At 41.7% G+C, this 24,343-nt stretch overlaps 1 protein-coding gene and 1 long non-coding RNA gene across 4 annotated transcripts in view; one reads left to right on the plus strand and one right to left on the minus strand.

The window, feature by feature from the left end:
* The window catches only part of SLC7A10 (solute carrier family 7 member 10), an 81,538-nt gene that overhangs the window by 31,721 nt on the left and 25,474 nt on the right, over window positions 1–24,343 (minus strand). The gene's annotated exons all lie outside the window — the stretch shown is intronic.
* The window catches only part of LOC109284476 (uncharacterized), a 311,532-nt gene that overhangs the window by 12,861 nt on the left and 274,328 nt on the right, over window positions 1–24,343 (plus strand). For all 3 annotated transcript variants that reach the window (XR_002091955.2, XR_009455288.1, XR_002091954.2), the window contains exon 2: window positions 18,521–18,651. This is a non-coding gene — a long non-coding RNA (uncharacterized LOC109284476). The remainder of the gene's footprint in view (window positions 1–18,520; window positions 18,652–24,343) is intronic.

Raw genomic sequence — 24,343 nt, forward strand, 5'->3', positions numbered from 1 at the left:
AGAAGCTGTCTTGCGGCAGTGGCCACAAGAACCAATTAATTTGAACCCACGATATACACTATACTTGAACAAAGTCCCCCAGATGGTTGATGTATTTGAAGTCCAAAGACTCTTGTCTTTATGGCACAAGTGCTGCATCTGTACAGTGTCCACAGATTCTAAAGGTATACATAGTACTGCGTCAGTAATATATAGGACAACTTGGGCTCTGTACTGCTAATGTTATTTTGATTAATACATGAGCTAAAGCACTACTGTAATTAGAAAGTGAATGTTAGATTATTGCTGTATTTTTCTTTCACATGCAGTATGTGCCTGTTCTCATTGAAATCAAAGCAAATGAGTCTGTTCAAGAAGAATCTTTTATCAGGGCATACTCCTGAGACAAACTCCTGTTAGTTCGGGGCTTTCGCTGTCTTATCTGTAGGCTTTCAGACCCAATCATGCACCTTCTTTTTAGTTTCAAAATTTCCATGTAGAGACTCTACAAGCCCTGTATTAAGACTCTAGCAAGACCCTTTCTCCTGTTTGTTGCATACTAGCATCCTCGAGCATAAAGCTGGCTAACCTTCAGCTCGGCTGTTGAATTTCATTTCTTACCATGGCAGTTGCTAGAAATCCTGGGTATCAGCAGTTGATGAAACATTAACATCCAGACCCATCTTGCTTTGTAAGCCTTGCCACCCATATGGCATCAAAGCCAAATTAATTTTCTCCCCCTTTCAGCAACATATGCCCTTGCACTTTCACAACCAACAAATAACACCTTGAATAAACATGGCCAACTCTTTCAAGTCATGCTAACATGCACTGGATCAGTTCTGATGTCAGATTTCCTTAGGTAGAAGTAACAACACCTTTTGAAGTAGAAGTATATGCATCACAAAGTCATTTTGGTCTACTTGTGATCATGTGAGGATGTGTGTGGCAGGGATGGTAGAACTGAGTATGCAAAGGTGGGAAGGTACAGAATGGGTCACTTGTTGGAACTGATGAGCAGCGATTCACAGCAAGTCAGGAAGTCTAATGAGTGTCTGAACCTGGAGTGCTGAAGGGAGGCAGGCAGGAGAGAGGAGTCCTACAGCTGTGGACTTCTGAATGTGTGCAAAAGTAAAGTGCTTCTGTAAACTCTAGGGCCATGTCTAGATGACCTATGTGCAGCACCACACATGCAGGCATTCCCCAAGCTGTTACCTTGCAACAGGGGGTGGGGAGAGATCCCAGGATCAAAAAAACTCTGCGCCTGAAAAAAAACAACATGGTGGCACACATGGCAGCAGTGCGTGCCACCCAAGACTGGAGCTGGTCTGCTGGGGCTGCACTCTGGCTGCCGGCCAGGCTCCCAGATGCAAGAGCGCTGTGGCTGCAGCTCCCCCACGACCACAGGTAAGGCTGTTGGGGCCAGCACAGTTGCTGGCCCAACCTCCTCTACTCTACCCAGGTGTGCTGCTCCTATTTGTCCCCAGGGAAACAAACAGTCATGTCCTTCTGGACCTGGCCTAGGAGGTTCCTCATATATTGAACATCCCACACCCAGAGTATTGGGCCATAGGCAAAGGCTGTTCTCTGGGCTATCAAGGTGTTGGTAGGAGATTGCCAGGATAAACCCATGAACGAACAAGATCCACCAATAATTCATGATACAATAACAGTGGGATGTATTGCTTTTAGAGGGGAGGGCTCTGCATTCCAATAGCTCGTTTAGAGAACGTGCATCTTTTCCACCAGAATTAATAGCATATAAAGCCACTCTGAAGTTAATGTTTACCTTGTGCTAGACAAGCAGAGCTTTTTGCAATACTGCAGTTGAACCAAACCACAAAATGACATTATACACACTTTGATTTTGGCCTCACATTGGTTTATCTGAGACTTGCATTTTATATATGGTCCAAATGGACATGGATGTGTCAAATGTATCCCCTTGTGGTTTGCGGGAACATGGATTTTGTTATTAGCTGTGTGGTTACAACTGGCAAAGTCCTGGTGACAGGAAGGTGAAAAGGTGCAGCCATCTAAAGCAGTCATGAGTTCTGTTTGAAAACCATGGGATTTATAAAGGAAGACAAAGCAGTGGTTGATGCTTGTTTTCTTGCACCTTTATGGTCAATTTCTTTGTATCTTCAAGCATCTATCCATAAATGATGAAGGCTAAAAATGTATCTGCTCCTTTAAACGAATGCTGACATTCATGTGTAATAACCTTTCTCCAGGAACTGCTGGAGCTTTATGAGATACTAAATATCACAAAACTTTTGATAAAATCATGAGAGTTGGCAGTGCTATTAAAAAAGAGTTATTAAATCTACTATGGCACCAGAAATCCACATAAAACAGCAGATTTTGCAAGTGTATTGTTAGAAATCGCTAGCTGAGTTCTTATAATTGGTTTTTATCTTCTAACACTATTGAATCTGTTCTTAAATATTTCTTCCCTAGATGACACCATTTTTGGAGGTAAAACCACTGGGTCACTTTACGTTGGTGATAAATGCACCTTCACGCTGTAAGTGACACAGATGCATTAGAGTGCTACATTATTAGGATGAGGTAATCTCCTGGTATCTCATTAAAAAGTGGCAAAATCCAAGGCAGAAGCAGACTCAGAATTTGATCCTGTTTGTATTCAGGAAGGAATTGTAGGTATGTATGTGTACAAAGGAAAAGACTAAAGACTGATCACTGTGCTGGATAGGATTTCCCTTTTATATTTATACAATTTCCACTGAATTGTGAAATTCCTTTTAAAAATCAAATAATCCACTTATCAAAAAACCAAAGTGTGTTGCTGCTGCTGCTTCTCAAAATAATTTCACATACAAATAATGTATGTCATAAGAATGTATATTTATTAAAAACAGAATTTTCATCATCTCTGTAAAATACACAAGACTTCAACTGAATCACTCACAAAAGGAAAATCCTATTGTACATACACAGGGATGATTGAGAAATATGGTAGTATGGAGAAATCTGCTTAACATTATGCTTCTGGCTAACTCTTTAGACCAGGACAGCAAAAGCCTAATTAACATTCCAACAGAATGTCTCAAGGGAAGACAGTCACCCTGGATGGAATGCTAAACTAGTCCGAGAGGACCTGATGTTTCAATCCGGAAAAAGAACAGCCCTGCAAATAAACTTCCTTCCAAACAAGAGATGTGCTAGCAGGTTCAGTGAGTTCCTTTTCAATGCTATACATCACACACACAAAACTGGAACAATAAGACTGCATGTTGAGAAATAAGGACTCTTGGGAAAATGCAAAAAAATTCTGGGAAAAGTTATGTGACTGTGTGCTGGGTTCAAGGAACTTCATTGCCATATCTGGACAGGAAACAAAGGGTGAAATGGCGAGGCAAGCTATTCACACATATATAACAAAGTAACATGGGAGCATAATGGAAAGATATCCAAAGCCAGGATGGGGAGGACTCATTGACACAGATGCAGATGTCTGAGGTCTTGCACTGCTAATTAGGGCCGTACGAAGCTTTGGGTAGTGATTTGGCCCTATTCGGATTCGGAGATCCAGCCACTGAATTGAATCAGGTGACCAATTAAAAGATCCAAATCGATTTGAAACTCTCCGAATCTTCAGAAAAGATTTGGAGCGCTTCAATGATTCCGGCAGTCCCTGGTGGCTGCAGCAGGGAGCTGGTAAGTAGGGGTGGAGGATGGGGGAGTGGACCATGGGGGGGCCCTTGCCAGCCCCCATCTCCTGCCTGCTCCCCCAGCCCCCATGGTTGCCCCACCTACCCCAGTTCCTGGCCCATTAAAGAAAAGCCCCAGTGCTCACTGGGTGCTGCCGGGTGGGGAGGTGATCCATGCTGCATAGGGGGCTCTGCACGAGCTCCGTGATGCCCCCCCGCTGCCCTCCATGGCTGCCCCGCCTGCTGTGGATTTGTCCCTTTAAGAAAAAAAAAAACCAGAGAAAAACCCCGGGACTCACTGCTCCTGCAGTAGCCTTGGGGCTTCAGGGGGCTCATGCAGAGCCCCCAAGTGGTGGGGGCAGTGGAGATTGCCCCCCACTGGCAGGAATGGTGAGTCTGGGGTTTTTCTCATTTTTTTTAAGGGCCGGAGCTGGCCCAGGCAGGGCACCTGTGGGGGGGGGGGGGGCTGGGAGAGTGAGGGGGAGAGTTGGGGGGGTTCGTGCAGAGCCCCCCACGCAGCATGGGGTAGTGGGGGGCAGCAGGAATCGCCCCCTGCCTGGCAGCACCCAGGGAGCCGGGGCTTTTTTCCCAAAGCGCCGGGAGCTGGGGTGGGCAGGGCAGGCATTGCCGGGCTGGACGGGTGGGCCTGGCTGATTCGGAGATTCAGCAGCAGCCAATCTCCGAATCAGATTTGGCCGAATCGATTCGGGACAGTGATTTCAGTCACCAAATCGAATCACACTCCCCTGAATAAGCCAAATCCAAAACAAATATTAGTCGCTTTGCACAGGCCTACTGCCAATGGACCTGAAGGCCTGAGTGATCTTGACACCGCAAAAAATACACAGAATTGAATCATTATCTATAACTATATCAACTAGTTGATGTTTTTATAACTTTTTTTCACTTTTTCTGTTTTTTAATAAGCTTTGTTGTACTGGCTGCTCTTTGATCCCCTCTGGACCCTTCCTAGAGACAAAGCCAATGAACTTCTGGTTTTGCTAAATACATAGAATGAGGGCAAGACCACTGGGCCCCAGGCACAAGGTGTAAAGCTGTTTCATTCCTTAAAGGTGTTTTGCCTTTTGGTTGTGGTCCATGAGGGCCCTGGGAAAGCTGGGTAGCCCTGACAGGTGCAAGGAACAGGGGATCAAAGCTGACAATCTGTCTTGGATCAGTGAAGAAACTGTCTGTAAGAGCTGCCACTGATCTATACTAGTGATGGACTGTGGGGCTTGAACATATAGGAATTGAGAGAGGTCCATATGTGTGTAAAGTCATCTACTGTATGATGTGTAGGAAAACTTAGTTTTGCTTTTAAAGAATTAGCTAAACAATTACAATGATAGAACTTGCCTTAGCCTCTGCAATTTTTGATTTCCAGTACACTCTAATGTGGAATAGGCAGGCCTAGCTTTGCAGTGCAACAGCAAATTGATGACGCATGAGAATTAATCATTTGAATTTTACTTATGACCTTTACTACTGCATTTGCCTTACTTTACAGTTTAATTAGTTACAATGATTAGGCTGTTTGGTTTGTCTTTAAAATACAAGATCTGTCCTTCAAAACTTTGCTATGTCTCTCAAATTGCAGCTGTTGTAACGAAAGCTTTGACTTGGTAAACAACCAAATCCTGCAATACTTACTAAGGGTGCTACCAAACCAGCACACCCTGGTGCGATAGGCTCTGATTTGAAATACAGGCTCTGACTGCATGTTGTGTAGAGGGATTCCTTTTTAGGGTGAATTAAAACCCAGAATCCCTGAACCCTTCTTCAAATCATTTTCCTGTAATGCTATCACAGCAGAAAACCCCTCGGTTTCCTTCTGTTTGTTTGCTTCTGCAGCAGCATCAGGTATGCTGGTAGGAGATACTGATAAACTCCAACAAAAACTCAGTACTTTCCTGTGGACCAGTGAAGCAGGAAGCGAAAGACCAGTTGGCAGATTATAACATGAAACTGCTCCAGCAGGGTTCGTAGAAGAGCACTGCTAAAATACAAGCAGAAAAGATGCAGCTTTAGTCCTCTCCACTTTTCTGCATGGCCTGCAAGGCAGGGGGAGAGGACCTGAAGCCAAAAGCACCATATGAAGTACACAGGCACAGCTCCAGTAAAACCGACTGATACTGCACTTCCTGTAAGGCAGTAGACAGCTCATTTTGAGTCCAATTAAGTGCCTGAGCCAGAGTGTGGCCAATTTACAATTACCTGGGACAATCATAACAGCCAGAGCGCAGAATGAATTCTGAAGAATCCTCCTTCATTTTGCACATGGAAAACGTCCTTTTCAGTTTTGGTATCACTGGGCACATCTACACATTCATTAATGCGCCGTAGTTACCGCACATTACGTTTAGTACTTGGATAATGAAGTACTAAATCAATGTGCAGTAACTTGCACTACAGTACAGTAGTGTGACCGCATGAGTTTTTAGTGATGCTTACTGTGCAGTAGCCTAACACTACTGTGCAGTAGCCTAACACTACTGTGCAGTAGTGTATTAGCATGGTTTTTGCCCAGCATGCCACTCTGCAGTGTTATTAGGCTACAGCACGGTTAGTGTCTTGTGTAGACGCACCCACTGTGAGGAAAACATGGTCAGTCCAGCTAGGGTCCCTAAGTTGTGGAAATCAGCCTTTGCCCTACACCTATCATGGGACACTCAGATTAGGTGGACACAATCCAGAATCATTTTGGGGCTGGAGATCCAAGATATAAAAGTAGTCTCTCCTGACGATTCTGATTATATTCTACTAGTGAATTGCCCGTCAAGAATGACGGGGGAGGTGGAGGGTTTATGCAGCCTAGTTCAGGGTCCAAGCAGTCAGCCCAATCCTGAAAAGATACACAGTCCAGTCAGAAAAGCATATGAATGCAAGACTTGAATGCTTTGGTGAACTGACCTGAATGGCCTGGCCACACCTCATCCCTTGACTGGGATTCTTCTGATGCAGGAGCCAGGCTCAGTGGGCTTTCTGCAGCATTAGGGTCCCAAACACATGGGAGTCCCTTTCTGAAGCCATCTGTACTAAGCAGAGTTGGTGTGAGGGAGAAGTGCTGGGGTGGTTCCTTTTTCCCAGGTATTTAAAAGCACAATGCTGCAGGGAAAGTGCATCATGTATTATGTACTTCCCTTACATAATACATAATACTCCACTCCCCTGCGATGGCAGGAATTCTGTGAAGAAAATCTAGAGGATATTTCCCTGATCAGGGTGGTTTTGGTCTTGTTTATAAATTATCAGCTTTGCCATTTAATTTGGGATATGAAAATGAAGCTCATGCATCATCACTAATTATAATGGTCCTGCCATTGTAACTTGGGTGACAATGTAACTGCTGTCAGTGCATAAGGCAAGCTAAAACCCAGTTTATTCTCCCTGAGATGCTGTGTCTCTGTGAGATGAATAGAATAAAATCCTTGTTTTTGTCAGTAGCATAAGCAGATATGGCTGGAGCACACACGGAAAGTAAGACAGAACTGTTTTTAGTCTGCTTTCTGAGCATAACTTCCTTGGAAGAGCAATTCAAGAAAAATAACGGAGGAATACAAGGAGTATCAAAACTAGATTACATTAGAGCAATGGTAAAATTGAATGTTATATATAACTCCTGCTTAGCTGAAACAGCATAGGTCACTTAAATCTTTGATACAGTATTAATTGGGTACAATTTGTACTGAATGAATGTCTCGACATGAATGAGTCATACCAAGCCTTAATGGATTTATCCTGAGTGTTCGTTACAATGAAGCTTCCTTACAATGGAACTGAAACCTAAATTCTTTTGGATGAACAGAGATGGTGACACATTGGTACATTTTCTACATACACTTTTCAAAATTTAGGTTTTACCATTTTGTTGTATGTATGTGATTCTACTGTTAATATTTCCTAAGCACTAGGAAGTTTTTCTGGCTGATTGGTTTTCTAATAATCAAGAAATGATAACAGTTTTTAAGCAGAAAAAATGACCTTGCATCAGGAATTTGAAGAATATAGTGATGAAAACTCTGGTAATATGATAAACTTCATCAGCATGCCAAGAGCTAACAACTACTTCAACTAAAATTTTTTACAAGGCCTTAAGTTTCAAAATTAATTCTCCAGTTAATACAAATGCACACATTTTTCTTGCAAATCAGTGAAAATATTAAGAGGGAAATGTTGGAAGGAACTGAGGGCATTTAGGGGGATTGTTTTGACTCTACTACATGTACATTTTGCTCAGTGGCTAAGGAGTAGTTTGGTTTAAATTGCCTATTTGGGTTGGGATGGTATAAAACCCAAATATAAAATCATTCCCTGAGACCAACACATGCCTTCTCTCTGCTCAGCACCCTCCCCATAATTTGGCCCTGGTGCACTTCTCAGTGCCTGTATCGATGCTATTCGGCCAATTGTCAGTTTAAACTGCCGCTTCCTAGCTTACCAATTCCTTGTCATTTCACCAGCTACCTTGGAGATGATAATGTGCAAACCCTGTTTAGTTCCCACAATTTAAGAGTGAGAAAAATGTGAAAGCTCAAAGAGTTTATATAAATAGGTGTGAAAATGTGGGCATTTTGAATGTGTGCTGTATTCAAGTCTTTACAACAAATCACCTGAGTTTTACTTAAGTTATCAGTGTGGCTTTCAGGGTGACTAGGGGAATGAGGGTTCACTTACCTCCCAGCTTCCTTACCTGGTCAACTAATCCAATATAAGGGACAGACCTGCTGTGGGATTGGAAGAGGGGGGAGACAAAGAAAGAGGTGAGCATTAATATCAACAGTTAGAAAACAGCATGGCTGAACTATGAACTAGCAGACAGTAGAAAAGGAAAGAAACTGAAGTCAGTGTGGTCTTAAGGTAGGAATAAGGAACTGAGGGTCCTTATCCTGGGTACTATGGTTTTGAGCACAGTATTAATATATCTCTGTTGACAGTCAGTCAAGAGACCAGGTTTGATTCTGGAGTCTGATGGGCGAGGTTCTGACCTGCGTGTTTCCATTTGTAATTTCTAAAATAGGAGTTCTTTTTTTCAAAATGCTGATTTTATTTATCAAAGGCCAAAGTGTCGGTACCATTACTATCATCTCCCCATAAACCTGAAATACAAAGGACAGGAGTGTCGTACATAAAAGCATTAGTCTTATCTTCTCTGTAAGCTGAAGTTTTATTCTTATGAATAAATTATAAAGATGCTATGGGTCAAGTAAGTGAATCATATTATTTCTACAGAATTGGTATGATTTATGAAAAAGTAACACACTATGGGTCTTATTTCCTGGAAAAGCAGAAGTGAAAGACCAGGCAGTGTTCTGGATAATCCTTAAATACAGCTGTTTGCACATTTTCTCATTTTCATGAAAGAGTTCATTGGATTTAAGATTACATGATTAAAATGTTATGTGGGAAAATTCTCTTTACAGTCTGATGATGGAGCTCCAGTTGTTTTGTTCTTGCCATGTATGTGAAACTTGTACTGACCAGTTGCAAGCTCCACACATATCATGAGAATAGCATGTTATTGTTAAGATTTGCCATTAAAGCCTTGGAAGATAATTTTGCCTCGCTGCACGTGAAAAATCTGCAGAACCAGATATGCCAGAAATTTATTCCAAGGAACATTAGGTCTCAGAAATCATCTCATGAAAGGCAGTTTCCTTAGATCTTGCACTAGAAATATGATACCTACTTAGCTCAGGAAATTTGTTAATTAGGTTCAGCCTTTACTGATCAACTGATTGTTCAAAACCAGACTTTCTCAATGGCACTCTGCAGAGCAGGCCCTTCCATTACAAGAGGTAAGCAAGGGAGATCTGCCTTGCCTGTCTTGTAATTTATAATTTATAGTGTGGATAATTTACTACAGTTCCATCAGCACTGTCACTTCTTATGTTTGCTAAGTTTACATAAAAATTCACTTTCTCTTCTATGTGTAACCATGTAAAAAATTCTACTCTTTCTTGCAATGTCCTTCGTTGTGGACTGGTCATCTGCTCAGAGAACGTTCTCTTCCTTTGGTGCTACAACAGGAGTTTTGTGCTAAGGAACAAAACTGATGTCCATCTGAGCCATGCAACTCTGCCATGATTCCAGCTGGTACCAGAAATGAAGAAGCCAGGATGCAGAGTGATGTGTGGTATACACATATTTGCTTGATATTATCATTGTGAATATACAGTTTCGAGTTTGATTCGGAAAGATGGTCAGAATGGTTTCTAAGTTAGTGAAGGATGCTATATGACCAAATACAACAAAACAGTGATTGGTAAGCGTAAGCTTAATTAAATGACGTAAGTGATTCAATCTTGCATTGTCTTTAAGGGCAGATTTTGCTGCCTTCCCAGCAAGACCAAGCATAGTAGGCAGTAATACAGTGTGTGTGTGTGTGTGTGTGTGTGTGTGTGTGTGTGTTTGCACTGTGATACTGTACATCCTATACAGTTTTATTTCAAATACTCACTTTACCACATCATCAACAAAACCAGAGGACAGATAAAGGTCAATCCAACCTGCTCCAGAATTAGAAGCAAGAGAGAAAATGGGGAGGTCAAGTGTGCCAAGAGAGGAAGCAGTGTGAACTAGATAAATAAGTTGGATTTAGTCTCCACCTACTGGCACAAGACTGTAACCGAGTTCTTCTGCTAGTGCAGCAGTGAAAATGCAGTGAAAAAGAAATGAATTCTGTAATGTTGTTTCTCAGGCCTAATGCCAAACTCTTTTGCAGCAAGTCTAGAGTAATACTGTGTAAGATAACAGAAGGTTGCTGGATTTACTGGTGGATTTTGAAGAAGAAATGTGCTTACAGTTTTTATTTGCATGGGTGAAATGCATGAATGTGTAAGGGTGTAGTGCATATATTCAAAGAATCACATTTTTAAATGAAACATGTAGCTATAATAATGTGAATGAAGCTATGGGAATAAGTAAGTACTGTCTGTAAAGAACTGATTAGTATTGTAGAAAGAAAATTACTATAATGCAAGTATAATACATTATTTTTTTAATGATCATTCTGTGTTGGCTAATGAATGTACTGTAGCAGCCATGGCATGGGAAATGCTGCTACTAACTTCTAATATTTAGCATTATGCATAATGTGAACCAATACATAGCAAATGCTTTGAACATGTAGAGTGTATACAGATCTGATTCAGCTGCCTTTGAAATTAAGAGGATGTTTGCCATGGACTTCAGAAGAAGAAGAATTTGATTGTGAGTTTTTCATTGCATTTTTCCAAAATTAATTTGTTATGATGTGGGTGAAGTTTTACAGTGTAAGAGGCACATTTTTAAAACAGACATCTATCTCTTGGGTATTTACATGGCCATATTAACTGTAGTATCAGAAGGGTTTCCACACACTAAAACACATTTGCCTTCATATATTTTCTCATCTTACAGTTGGTAACTGAAACACGGAGAAAGTTAGGCTTTGTCTTCACTACAATAAGTGGTACAGTGTGTTTTGAGTTCTCTCATGTCAGGGAAAACTGAGTTAGAGTTTGAGGGCTGTGTTGAAGGTTAGATTTACCATAAACTTTAGCTGGCCCTGCTATCTCATGTAAAAAATAAAAGCTGCTTTGTCTTCACTAAGATTTACCTTGAATGAAGTTGAGCTTGTTAAGAACACTATACATTCTGTAGTTCAGCAACTGTTTATCATATAGTAGGAAATGCACAACAATGTCTTATATATAATGCAGGAAATTGTCAGATTGTATTTAAAAATATTCTAAAAAAATAAATGTATGGGCCAAATTCAGCCCTGGAGTAAATGGTAAAATCTAAGGGCCTTGTTGCACCTTATGCTGTGAGTTGCACAAATGTTGATCAGTGTTAGTGCTGGTTTGGAGCAAGGGCAGGACTAAGAGCTGTAGCTGTGAGTTGCCATTAGAGGGCTGGTGAGCCAGGGCAGGCTTCTATCCCTGCTCTATGGGCAGGGGTGTGAGAGCTTCTGGGATGCTGGAGGACTTAAATTGGGTGGCACATCTGTGGGGAGTGGTCACACCTTAACAGAACAAGAGCTGGGTAATGTGGATCAAAGAGTGTCCTGCCCTGGAGTGGCATCACTTTAAACAGTGTAACGAGTGCTTAAAACACTTTAAGGTGTTAGCATGCAAACCATCTAGGTGTTAAGAGCTCCAAGAACCACCCCAAATTACTGTGTAATAAGGCCTTAAGTGAGATTGCAGTAGGGCTATTACTAATGGAAGTAGTCCTGATGAAATTAGAAAGAATGAACAAAAAGCACAAAAAGAAACAATGCATACTGTAAGAACAGACTTCTACTTTGGAAACTTCTGCTATGAACACAGATGCTACCAGATAAACTAAAAAATAATTTTAGAGAACTGTTAAGAGCTTTGAGATGTTATAGAAGACTTGTGAAAGGAAAACATATAACAGCATTGAACATTAATATTATTAGTTTTAGTAGGGCACCAGCCCATGGCCAGTTCCCCAGTGTGTTAAGCACTGCACAAAGTTCCCCTAAAACAGCAAGAAGCAAATCTCTTTGTACGAGACATAGGATGGAAGTGAATTTTCTTCTGGCCTGCACTGTTCTTCCTGGGCACCAAGTCGAAATGAGTGAATCTTTTCACATCAAGAACAAACCAGGTTCAATATCCTGAAGTGTATTCAGCAATCCTTTTTATGTAATCCTTTCTATGGCATCTATGACTGACTTCCTCTTGCACTACAAATCTTAGACACAGATATATACCAACATAAAGTAGTAGACTAAAAATAGGATCCACAATAGAATAGGGAAAGTAAAGTGCTGGGAGTAGTGGTCTATATTCTGGTTCAAGTAGATCAATAGATAGTTTTCCATAGAGATTGGAATTTAGATTGTCATTATTAAAACCATGTAAATAACTTAGACCAACTGTAAACCAACTAAATTTGTTGAAAATGCAGAATTCAGAGTGGTTAAGTAAAAACAAAGCAGCTATTTTTACAACAAAAGATTTGCCTTGAAACAGCAGTGGATTATGTGTTCTGTAGCTCTGCAACTAATAGAGAGGGGATAGTTACCTGTTCCTCACAGAACAGAATATAAAATACGATGGATATCAATAATGAGCAAAGTAGGGAAAACCCGAATCCTAGGTATAACAGAGTCTGGACATTTTCACTGTTTCACTGTAAATTATGCAGTATTTGCCACTGACTTATTTGTAGACTATGAAATCGTGATAAGTAATACAGAATCACAATAGAAGACTAACCTTCTGTTACATATAGAAGATGACTGAAGAAATTTGTTACATGTCTGACACTAGTTTAGCCTTCAGTAGCAAGAACTTCCTGTCTTTGACAGGGCACGGCTCTGACAATCCTGGTGAATCCGTACCAGAATTTCTTTGCTAAGTAAAATATTAACAAACCCCTCCTTCCAGTGTTTCAAGTCCTCACATGAATAAGGGACCTGCTTTTAATTTGTCTCTTTCTCTGTGTTTCCTGTTTGGACGGTGGGGAGGTGTTTCTAGGAACAAGCTGCCTTTACATATTTGATTTGTGCTGTTCTGCTCTGATGCACACACAGCTGTGTAAGCTTCAAACATTCGAAATGGCTCAAAAGGCTCCAAAAATCAAAACATTGACTCAGAAAGTAGAACAGAAGAGGGGTTTATTTTGTTTTTAATAATACATTTTGGCCGCTTTTTATTTGCCTTTTGAGTTCGGAGCACTTAGGGTAGACTTAGGTCATCCTTTCATATTTTTTTTTCTACAATGGCTAGAAACTTTCTTTGTTAGTGAAAACAGATAGTCTCGTGAAACCATTTTACTCCAGGAACTGGGTTTTGAAGAAGAATGCCAGATGTCATGAGACTCATAATAAATCAAGAGATGTGGCCACATTCAGCACGTTAGCTTTAGAATGCAACGTCTTCATGGCTTCTTTTCTTTCTCTCATGCAATATGCATACCTGTGTAGGAAAAATGCTTAATCTGATCCTACTGCTTTTGAAATCCTGTAGGGGGCAGGGTTAGCCTTTTTCAGGATTGGGCCCCAGCATTTGTGGTTGGAGACTAAAGTTGCAAACTACGCTGAATTATGGGAGAGTCAGTGTTTCAGACAACAGAGAAGAGTGGCCAAGATGGACAGCAGAGGGAGAGGAAATAAACCCCCTCGTTCTACTGCATCTTTTGCTTGTGGAAAGCATATACATTATGAATCTGAAATTATGAATATACTTGTAATGCAGACTGGAAATGGGAATAAAAAAAAAAATGGCAAAAGAATTAGAAAGTGACACTTTGTTTGCCACATCATTATATAATCAGTATATAAACAACTTAAATGATCTTTCATGAAAGACCAGATTATTTCCAAAAATTAAATATTATGCATAGAACATAGATCACACAGGGCTCATTCCATTTTCATATTTACTATCATTGAGAGATTACCTTCTGAGTGCATGCAGCGGGTTGGGCAGCAGCTAAGGGGGATACTAAGGTGGAAAGAACAAGAGACACCTTATTTGTGGCTTGCTAAGCAATATGTAGCAAATCTTGGTTGCACACGTCATTTTCTTCAGCCAGCCTGAGGACACCCCTTGTTCATTAAAAGTAGGGCAGGAAATGATGGTGTTGAGGATGGAATTTAGAACAAAGGGTTTTCTTTTGAAAGTAATGTTTGACAAAGGTTAGGAATGATCTTCCTTTTAGCTCCTTACTTAAATCAACAATTGTAACAGTGTATTAAGAGAAGTTGCAGTTCCTCTTGCATGAATGACAAGTCTTGTCTCCCTTCTGAAAGCTGATGCTGGGAACATGAATTCACTTTTTTGTGCATTTACGTGGATTTACCATTGGCATCAGCCAGATTTTGTGGAGACTTGGAAAACGGGTCATTCATCAGGCGTCCACAACCAACTTGATGTTCTGGTTTGCTGTCTGGCTTTAATTGTAGCTTTACCCCAATTCTAATATTATTAAAAGCCTAAGTCTGTCTGTCTGTCTGTCTGTCTGTCTGTCCGTAATGCTTTATTCATGCTCTGATTGGCAGGCCCACTCCTCCCATCGCCCCGCCACTGCTGGGTCAGCTCAGGCCTGCTGCTTCCCCAGGCTCCCCCGCCACAGCAACACAGCTTCTCCCCACCCTTGGGCCTGGTCCTCCCTGCATCAGGCCCAGTCCCACTCCTCCCTTCCCCCCGCTGCTGTGGCAGGGAGAGGGGAGTGGGTCCAGACCCCAAGCAGCAGGAGAGAAGGGGGAATGGGCCCGGATGGGGGTGGGTGGGACCCAGGGCTCCATCCCTGCCTGCTTCCCACCCCTGCCCCCCTGTCATTCTTGATGGGCAATTGGCTAGTATCTGTATATTGGTGTGCCAGGCAGCTCCGCCTCCCCGCTGGACTGCACCTGCACCCCTGCCTGCCAGCTTCTGTCACCGCTTGTAGCAGTACCACTGACCTGGGGGTGGGTGGGGGGGTAGGAAGGAGCAGTTTCCCAGATGTTCTGGATTTCCTTATGGTCATCCTATATATAGCCATAGCTTCACATTGGTAAATTTACATAGAAGGATAATCACATATGTAGCAATCTTGCCAGGATTGCCAGATGTGAGCATGTCTCTCTTAGCCCACTAAAGGGAAAAGTTGTTCTTTCCCTGATAAAACCTTCATTTAAACAAGTTGTGAGAGTGCACAATCTGTCTGTGCATGTAACAGGCTAAAATGTTCCACCTTCCCTAGGTACACTTTTCTGGAGGATTAGCATAGCCCTTCAGGGCCACAAATTTGTAAGGGGATGGCTTTTGCTCTCCAGCAGCTTTTATAAAAAGTAGTTATGCTCAAAAGAGCATACAAATGTTACAAGATTTGGCTTGTGCTGCACCGTTTGTGGAAGTCTGTAACTGGAAAATGGAAATATTTCTCACTATTGGAGTGGCATGAAAATTTTTTTAGGGAATCATTTATTCATTGTAAAATGCAGGCATGGGGAAGGCAAAACTTTGCAGTGGTTGAATTTGGTGCATAGGACTGACACAGGGAAAATGATAAGTTTAGAAATGTTGAAATGGTGTTTCAGAAATGTCAAAATGTTTTGAGCTAAAATGATTCCATGAATTTAACTTGTTTGGAGTAGTTTTGATTTAACCAGAGTCACATCTTTGCCAAATTTAAATTACTGGCTGAAAAGAAATACAACAGCTATAGTTGTGATTCCATGTGCATCTCTCAGAGCTGTCTAAGGACATCAGAATTTTACATACTTGATTTGTAGGGTAGGGAAGAAGCTGGCCAGAGGAATAAGATGGTAGGAAAGATGAAGGACTAGATAAAGATGTGAGCATCAGCTGGTTAATGTTTAACCACTATTGACTATGGCTGAAGACAGCTTTTGGAGGTGGCAGGATCCATCACCAATTGATGCTATGCTGGAGGGCCATGAGCTAGCTAATCCAGGTTTACAAAAGGTGCTTCATATAAAGGGACTTTGTGCAAGTCAGCTTAGAATAAGCATATGTATATGTAGAGTTGGAGATGGGACAAAGCATGAGCTAATGGCAAATGACTACCTATGTGCAATGTACTGAATTCTTTGGTTGGAGGTGGCGGTGGCAGCAGGTGCTATTGCAGCCTCCAGTAGTATGACAGAAATTAAACTCTCTTCTTCCCAGATGCTGAGGAAAAAAATTCCATTTTCTCTGAGATACATTAATATACAAAGTTGAGACTACCATTCTTAACGGGAAGATGAGCAGTTCATTGTATGACCATCTTTATAACCCTTTTAAACACCAAAATAAGTTTAGCTTATACCATGGAGAAATTCTTATGGACTTTGTTGTAGAAGCCATATTTTAGTAACTTAAAAGGGGACCTATACTTAAAAATACGTATAATTTCAAATGAAGACCTTTACCATCCTCTGACTAACATATATTTTTCATGATGTAAAATAATTTACCTTCTACTTTAAGTTTTGGTAGTGTTTAATTGATGTGGTCATTGTCATGTCCAGAAAATATAAGAAAAGAGAATTTTTGTGGGTGCTATCTTTCATTGGACCACATGCATGCTTTGGGATAGACATACAGTAATTTTTGGCAATCACAATAAAGGTGCTGTAAAGGTACTATGATTCTGAAAAGCTTGTCTATCTCAACTATGCAGTTGGTCCAATAAAAGAAATTGCCCACAAGAATTCTTACCTTTCCTATTTTAAGTCAGCTGCTGAGCTGAGAAGTTTCAGTTCAATGAAATTATTTATAGCTATCATTTTAATGATTGTTAAAATAGAATAAAAATGCCTACACTGAACAAATACACATTAAATAGACTTGGTCAACTGCAATACTGATATGACTCAGCACAGATTCATAAAAAGGCCTTCTAAACTATTATTTTAGTTCAATTAAACCAATTGTTCATTGATCTTCTAGAGCCAAGAGTTCATTAATGGAGAAAATTAGTGACCACTCTAGGTTGCCATTGGTTATTAGGAAATCTTGGGATCCACACACAAGCCAGTCAAGAAATAAGCAACTACAACTAATATTTTGGTGCTCCTGACTTCCATCAGAGGGCAGGCAGTTGAATATGGGGGTAAAACCAAAAGTGGTGCAGTGTCTTTTTAAATGTTTATATGATTTAATTGTTGTTTTTAATATATTAAGGTTGTCCTCATAATCTTATTCTTGGGAAGAAACAGACACAGCATCAGAACTGATACATAGTCTTAGCTCTGAAAGGGCACTAAGATTTACTTATATAAGGATGAATTCTGCCTTCTATTCCCATTCAAGTTAGTGGAACTGAAGATTCATAACCCCATGAGTAGCTGAAGGTCTGTTGCCACTGCTTCATGGATAGGCCACGACCTGGACTCATTAACACAAGAGGTTATACCATAGGCTCAAAAGTCGCCTATACACTGAGGCTGCTCTGATGCACTGTAATTATAGTGTCAGAGCAGACTTGATTAATTGAGTCTCCTGGAATGTGGTAATTACCACGTTGTGTGTATCAGCATCCCTGTTCTGAAAAGTGGTGGCAGGGGTGCTTTAACTATAGCTCGTTTGATGAGCTTTAGTTAAAGCGCCCCAGCCACCATTTTTCAGCGTGGAGACGCTGATACATATGATGCTCTGGGCACTTTAATTAGAGCGGTTCTTGGAGTCACTCTAATTAAACCCCCCCCCCCCAACCATGTGTATAAATACCCAAAGTTCTCTTCTTTAAATATAAGAAGTAGAGTTATGGGCTCTGATTTAGTAAAACACCCATGTCTGTGAAGACAACAGGACTTAAGTTTGTTAAATAATAATGGATTTAACAAACAGTTAAATGCCTGGTTAACTTTTGTCTGAATTAAGGATATATTGCAATATTCTACCCATCTCAATTAATGTTTGAAATTTTTTTTTAAATTTAACCTTATTTACCTTTAAACAGCATACAGGAACTGTTCTTAAAGAATAGATGGACATGTAAGAAAGAGATGATGTGGCATAAAGTCCATTAAAAAGTAATAACTAGTTCATTTCATATGTGACTCAAAGGATTAAGCAAAACATTGGTGGAAAATAAATTATGGCCCTCCTGCTAATGAGATTATGTATGATTGAAAATTGTTTTAAAAAGCAATAGAATGATCACTTACTGTCTGGTGGAAATTGGCATTTAAAAGAATGAAATAATTATTATAGCTTCTGACTTCAGTTCAAATATTTATGTTAAAATTCTTAGCAAGTAACAACATGACCAATCATTATGAATTGTAATTCCAGCATTCCAACTGGATTTTACTAGGTTAAGAATTTATAATCTGATTATGCTACACCCAACTTGAAAAATTTTTAAAATTAGGTTACTTTAAAATACTGACAAAAGCTCATTCTTTTAATGTGTTACAGGTTTATGAAGAAGACATTTGGCTTTTGAGCACAAAAAACATAAATCTGATCAATGAGACTTTCAGAAACCTGGTCTGATCATGATGGAAGGTAATCAAAACACATAATTAAACAGGAGTTCTGAAAAGCAGGTAAAGATTTCAGTCATATCTTTTAACAATATTGCATGATGCAGCTTTTCAGATAGTATGTTTTAATCAGGTTTTTCTTTTCCAGGTATTGTATTTTAGTTTTTAGTTTTTATGAAGCTGTCTTAATTACTTGAAAAATCTCAAGATTTGTAAGGTCTAGTGCAACAACTAGAATGTTTTAAATATTATAAATGAAGCCTAAGTTTCTCAGGCAAATCATTTCACTTAGTGAAGAGGATCTTTCAGAAGTGTCAAAATAACTAGTAACACAAAAGCATATGAACCAAAATATAAATAACTTCAGTTGAAGAGACTTTTTCAGCAAAAAGAGAACCTTGGGTTCAAAGTTATATGTTTTTGTAATAGTGTTGCTCTCATGGAAATAAGTATGTGAACTACTCATGATTACTTTAGTGTAAATACCTGTCCCCTACTGTAAATACCTGCCCCCTTTGACCTCACAGTAACTAGTTCTTCTGCCCATACTTCTCAGGGAATCCTGGAAACATGAACAGACAGTCATCCAAAACTTGTAATCTAATCTTTACAAGACTTAGCAAATTGGTGGCTGTTTGTATGCAGTTTCCTTAAGGAAATTAAAAACAACTTTTCACAGATGATAACTTTGTGTCCTTTCCCTGAGAAACTAGTAATTACAGTGCATCCCTCTAATTACAGTGCTTTGGACCTTACTTGATTAATCGAGCCTGCTGGAGAGTGGTAATTACTGTGCTCCATCAAGCTCCGACATCTCGTGTATCAGCATCCCCATGCTGAAAAATGGCGCTGGGGGTGCTTAAACTAAACTCGTTGAACTCAAGCTTTAGTTCAAGTGCCCCCACTGGCATTTTTAAGCACAGAGACACTGATACATGAAATGCTGCTGCGCTTTAATTAGAGTGGCTCTTGGAACCACAGTAATTAAAGCACCACTCCCCGACACCTGGAGTATGTGTAAAAGTGCCCCGGTGCCTAAATAGAGACAAGCCCTCCTGTCAAATCTGCTAGGATGCTGAGCACTTAAATATCACCTGAACTCTCTTAAAAATCTGATTCCATGTTATTTTTTAATGTGACTATGCCCATCTGAAGAACTCTGGTATGGGCAATCGCTTTGTAAAATCTGTATTATGGCAGGGTAGGTATATTTTTACAAGCTATAAACTTTGTTTATCTAATAAAAAATTTTAGCTTGGAAGTGAGTCTGGTTAATGATGCTACTTGCAGACTTATTTATGTGAATTGTGCTATCAGTTTGCATAATGGCACAAGAGATAGGAAGGAGGGGTAGAGTTGCTGCTTGTTGAAAAAGCATAAAGGTGTAAGTATGGCAAAGGACTCCATTTACAAAGCTGAGACCTTAATGTTGGAAATCGTGAATATGGTACAAGGCACCAATGCCTACAAGCCCCAGGTTTTCAAAATAGCTAACTGAAAACTGTTTCTAAGGTTTTTGCATCTGCAGTCATTGGAATGAATAATTAGAGTGCCTGTGGCAGGTTCTGCGAAGACCTTTATGTTCAAAAAGGTCCAACTTTGAGCCTGGAATAAGGCACTTTCCCCTGCTATCTGCTCCAGTGACAGTGGGCAGACCTTCTAGCAGGGAAGAACAAGAACTATAGCACCCAGCTGGAGTGTCCATAAGTGTGCCATTAACAAAACATGGACTTGAGTAAACAGCTGGGGAATCAAGATGCCCTTAGTAAAATGTGGACTTGATCAGACCTTCACAAGTTGAATCCAGTCACTTTATGGGCTCAATCTGTCCTGCAGGCCATAGGCTGCTGATCCCTGTCCTAGATGTCAGAACATCTTTTCTGAAAAATTCTATTTCTTAGGACTTGGTGAAAGAGTAAAGGAGAAGGGCATGTTGTACAACTATGTTCAGTTCAGTTTTTGTTAGTACCAGTGAAATGCATTTATGTAAAGAGAGAAATTTAAGCTGTATGATTGTTTTGTTTAAAATTCAGAACTCTCTTTATTTTGCTCATCCCTTCATCCTCCCTCTGCTCCTTTCAATTTTACATTCCTTTTTTTGCAGTTCCTGCACCTCTGTTCTGGCTCTTGACTTGTTCCGACTCTTTTCAGTTCTTCTGACACCATCTCCCTTTCCCCTTGTCAATGCAAGGTTGTGGGCTGCATTTCATTACGAGAGAGAATACATTTTACAGCTTTCATAGATGTTACATTGCTACGTTCTAGGCTGAATAATTCTATATGAATATGGTAGACAAACATATTGTGTGATCCTTTTCCTAGGCACCATAGGGTACTGGGAAAATCCCAATACAGGGAGCAGTAGCATTTGGGAACAGGACTCTGATAATGTGCAAAAGTGAATCTTAGGATTGTAGAAGCCAGTGCAGAGGTGTACAACTCTGTAGAGCTGGTTTTGGAGGCTGAGTGGCACCAGTGGATAAGGGCATATATGAATTTCCTGATTATTTCCCATTGACTGAGGTAGCTCAGTACATGGAAGGGCTACTGCAGTCCTGAAACTCTGGTATGTGCAACAGAATAGCATCATGTCCTAGGGAGAGGGACAACTCCCTTTTCTGATCTCTCTGCAAAAGCTGAATGCCAACCCTAAGAGCTCAAGCTCTGGAGGCACAATACAGGAGCTTCCCTCTTGTGTATTTGTACTGATTACATACTAGTGGGAGCATCTGCACATTCACTTAATGCACTCAGGTAATGTGGATTAGATCTAGTACCTCTGGGTGCCTGTACAAGAGCACAGAGGCAGCTCTGACACACTGTAATTATAATGCATCGTAGCAGACTCGATTAATTGAGTCTGCTGGAACATGGTAACTGCCGTGCTCCAGCAGCCTCCCGCATCTTGTATATCAGCATCCCTGCACTTCAAAATGGCAGCAGGGGCACTTGAACTAAAGCTTGTCAAACCACTGCAATTAAAGTGCTGCCCCCTCTATTCCCAGAGCACATGTAAAAGCACCCACAATTTTTTTTGTGATGCTTTAATGTGCATTAAAATAGGCTAATGTGCATTAAAGTGCATGTGTAGATGCACCCACTGTGCCTTGTATCTAAGTAAGTTTATGCAAGCAAACCTTTTCCCTAGTATAAAGGAAGAGATTTGGAAAGCTCAATTCAATGGCTAAAGCTGAGAAGTCTAGTGGAAAGCACATCTGTGCCTGATTAGTGCTGGGTGCGAGGTGTCACAGAGCTACAGGGACGCTTGAGAGGATGCTCTGGTAGGTGGGGACGGGGCTGGGGGAATGTTGTGTCCCCGCTGGAGGTACACGGAGGGGAGGTTGACCGTGGAGGATTTCCATAGAAATTATATGAGGTCTAGGTGGTAGTCCAAAGGCAGGGTCTGTTTTGTTTGACCATATTCTGTTGTCAAAACACTTGATCGCTTTCTCTTTCTATGTAATAGCTCTTATGTTTTTTTCTGTTATTTGACTGATGTGCCTGCGATAAATTGTAATTACTGGGCAAAACTGTAACGTGGGCCATATACGTTGAGTGGAGTGGAGGAGCAGTCATCTTACACAAACCTAGAGTGTTTCTCTGAGAGTACCCCAACGCTTCAGGGTTTTGTCATGTTGGCATAGTTGGCAGGATTCAAATCTGCATGGGGAGACCTCAATGGATTTCCATTGTGGCAAAATCCTGAGGTGTTGGGGTGATCCTAGAGATACGTATTACATAACCCTAAACAAACCAGGATGGCATCCTAACCTGGGTCCCAATTTGGGAGAGGATTCCTATTCAGGATAGTGCTGAAACATGTGCCAAAGGCCCCAGTAACAAAGACATTTAAACAAACTGACTTCACTGCTGTGTGAGAATGGGAAATTATGAGGTTGTTTCTGAGCTTAGATAGTCAGAGGGCTTTTGGGCAGGAATTTTCTACAAGGTGTTTGTTCAGGCAGGACCTGTGGATCTTATGACTGTCTTGCTCTTGGAGCTAGTGAGCTTGTGCAGCTGCTGGGGTAATACAATATTATTCTAGAGCTAAGCAATCTGCTTCACTTTTAGGATCCACCATTTCTTGATCTGAACTTATTAAGCTTCTCAAGGTTACAAACTTATCCTGCTGCAGCATATGGAGGTAAATGTCTACTCCCAAATAGTGATGTAATTTAATTACTTGTACCAGCACACACATCATCTTCTAAAAGCACATAAGTATACATATGGATTCCATTTCTTCAATAAGCATTCAACTTGTTCTTAAACTTGAGAATGAGCTTTAAACATACTTTCCTAAGTTAAGGTGTCTATCTTGTCTTTGTACCTAATTCAGAAAATTAAGTATGCACCTGACTTTAAGCACAGATTTTACTAACTAAGCAAACTGGAGTTTGAATGAGAGAACTCTTCACATTCCTGAACAGGTATTTGAGTATAAAGAGGATGATGGGAGACTATTCTTTGTGGTTGCATGGGACAGGGCAAGAAGCAATGGTCTTAAATTGTAGCAAGGAAAATTTAGGTTCAATATTAGGAAGAACTTCTTTGCTACGAGAGTGGTTAAGCATTGGAACACACTACCTAGAGAAGTTGTGGACTCTCTATCTTTGGATTTTAAGAGATGGTTAGATAAACACTTGGCTGGGAAGTGTTAGTCAGAAATAATCTTGCATTGTAGGTTAGGCTAGATCGGGGACCCTGAGGTAAGGGAGGGAGTGGAGCTGGGGCTGGTGCTGCACAACTGAGGCAGAGCACAGGATGGAGCTGCAAGCAGCTAGTCCAGGAGGCGCGGGGAGGGGATGGTGGCTCTCACCAGATTTGCATGGGTGGGCTGGCCAGTGGTAGGGGAGGGAGTGCGGCTGGGGCAGGGGCTTTCCATCTGGGATGGGGTGCAGGACTGAGCCATGCAGGGTTGCTTCCACAGCTATGCATGCTCCCAGGAGGGCATGGGGGAGGGCGGGCTGCTGCTGTGGGCTGGGGCCAGCTGGCGCTGGGCTGTTCCTGGCAGGGCCTGGGCTGTGCTGCACTGGGAAGGGGCTATGGGGGGGATACAGTGAATTCTGGAGTGGCTGTAGCTGCCCTGTAGTCCCCTCCCAGTGCTGCTGGCACCTGCCCTGAACACAGCCTGGCCTAGCCCGCACCAGCAAGAGCCCGATGCAGCCCCAGGCTGAGCCTGCAGTGGCATCTTGCCCTGCCCAGCGCAGATCAGGGGGCACATGCCCCCATGCTCTCCCAGAGTGCACGCAGCAGCAGGAGCCACCATCCCTCTCCCTCGACCCCTGGATGAGCTGCAGCTCTGTCCCACACTCCACCCCAGCTCCCGGTGCTGTGTGCACCCCTGGGAAGGCATGGAGAGGTGTGTGCCCCTGGATCTGTGCACAGGGTGGGGCAGGCTACAGCTGTGGGTTGGGGCCAGCGCTGGGCTGTTCCTGGCAGGGTCTGGGCCAGGCTGTGCAGGGGTGGGTGACGGCAGTGCTGGGAGGAAGCTATTAGGGGGCCTATGGTTAATTTTTGGGGTGGCTGCAGCCCCTCCTGTAGACCCCTCCCAGTGCTGCCACTGCCAGCCCCAAGCGCAACCCAGCCCCCGCTAGGAAGAGCCCAGTGCAGCCCCAGCCCCAAGCGGCATCCCGCCCTGCCCCACACAGACCTGGGGCACATGCCCCCCATGCCCTCTTGGGGTGCATGCAGCAGCAGGAGCCACCCCCCATGTGGCTCAGTCCAGTGCCCTGCCGTGGCTGGGTAGTCCCTG

Source organism: Alligator mississippiensis, chromosome 10, assembly GCF_030867095.1.
Source record: "Alligator mississippiensis isolate rAllMis1 chromosome 10, rAllMis1, whole genome shotgun sequence".
NCBI lineage: Eukaryota > Metazoa > Chordata > Crocodylia > Alligatoridae > Alligator > Alligator mississippiensis.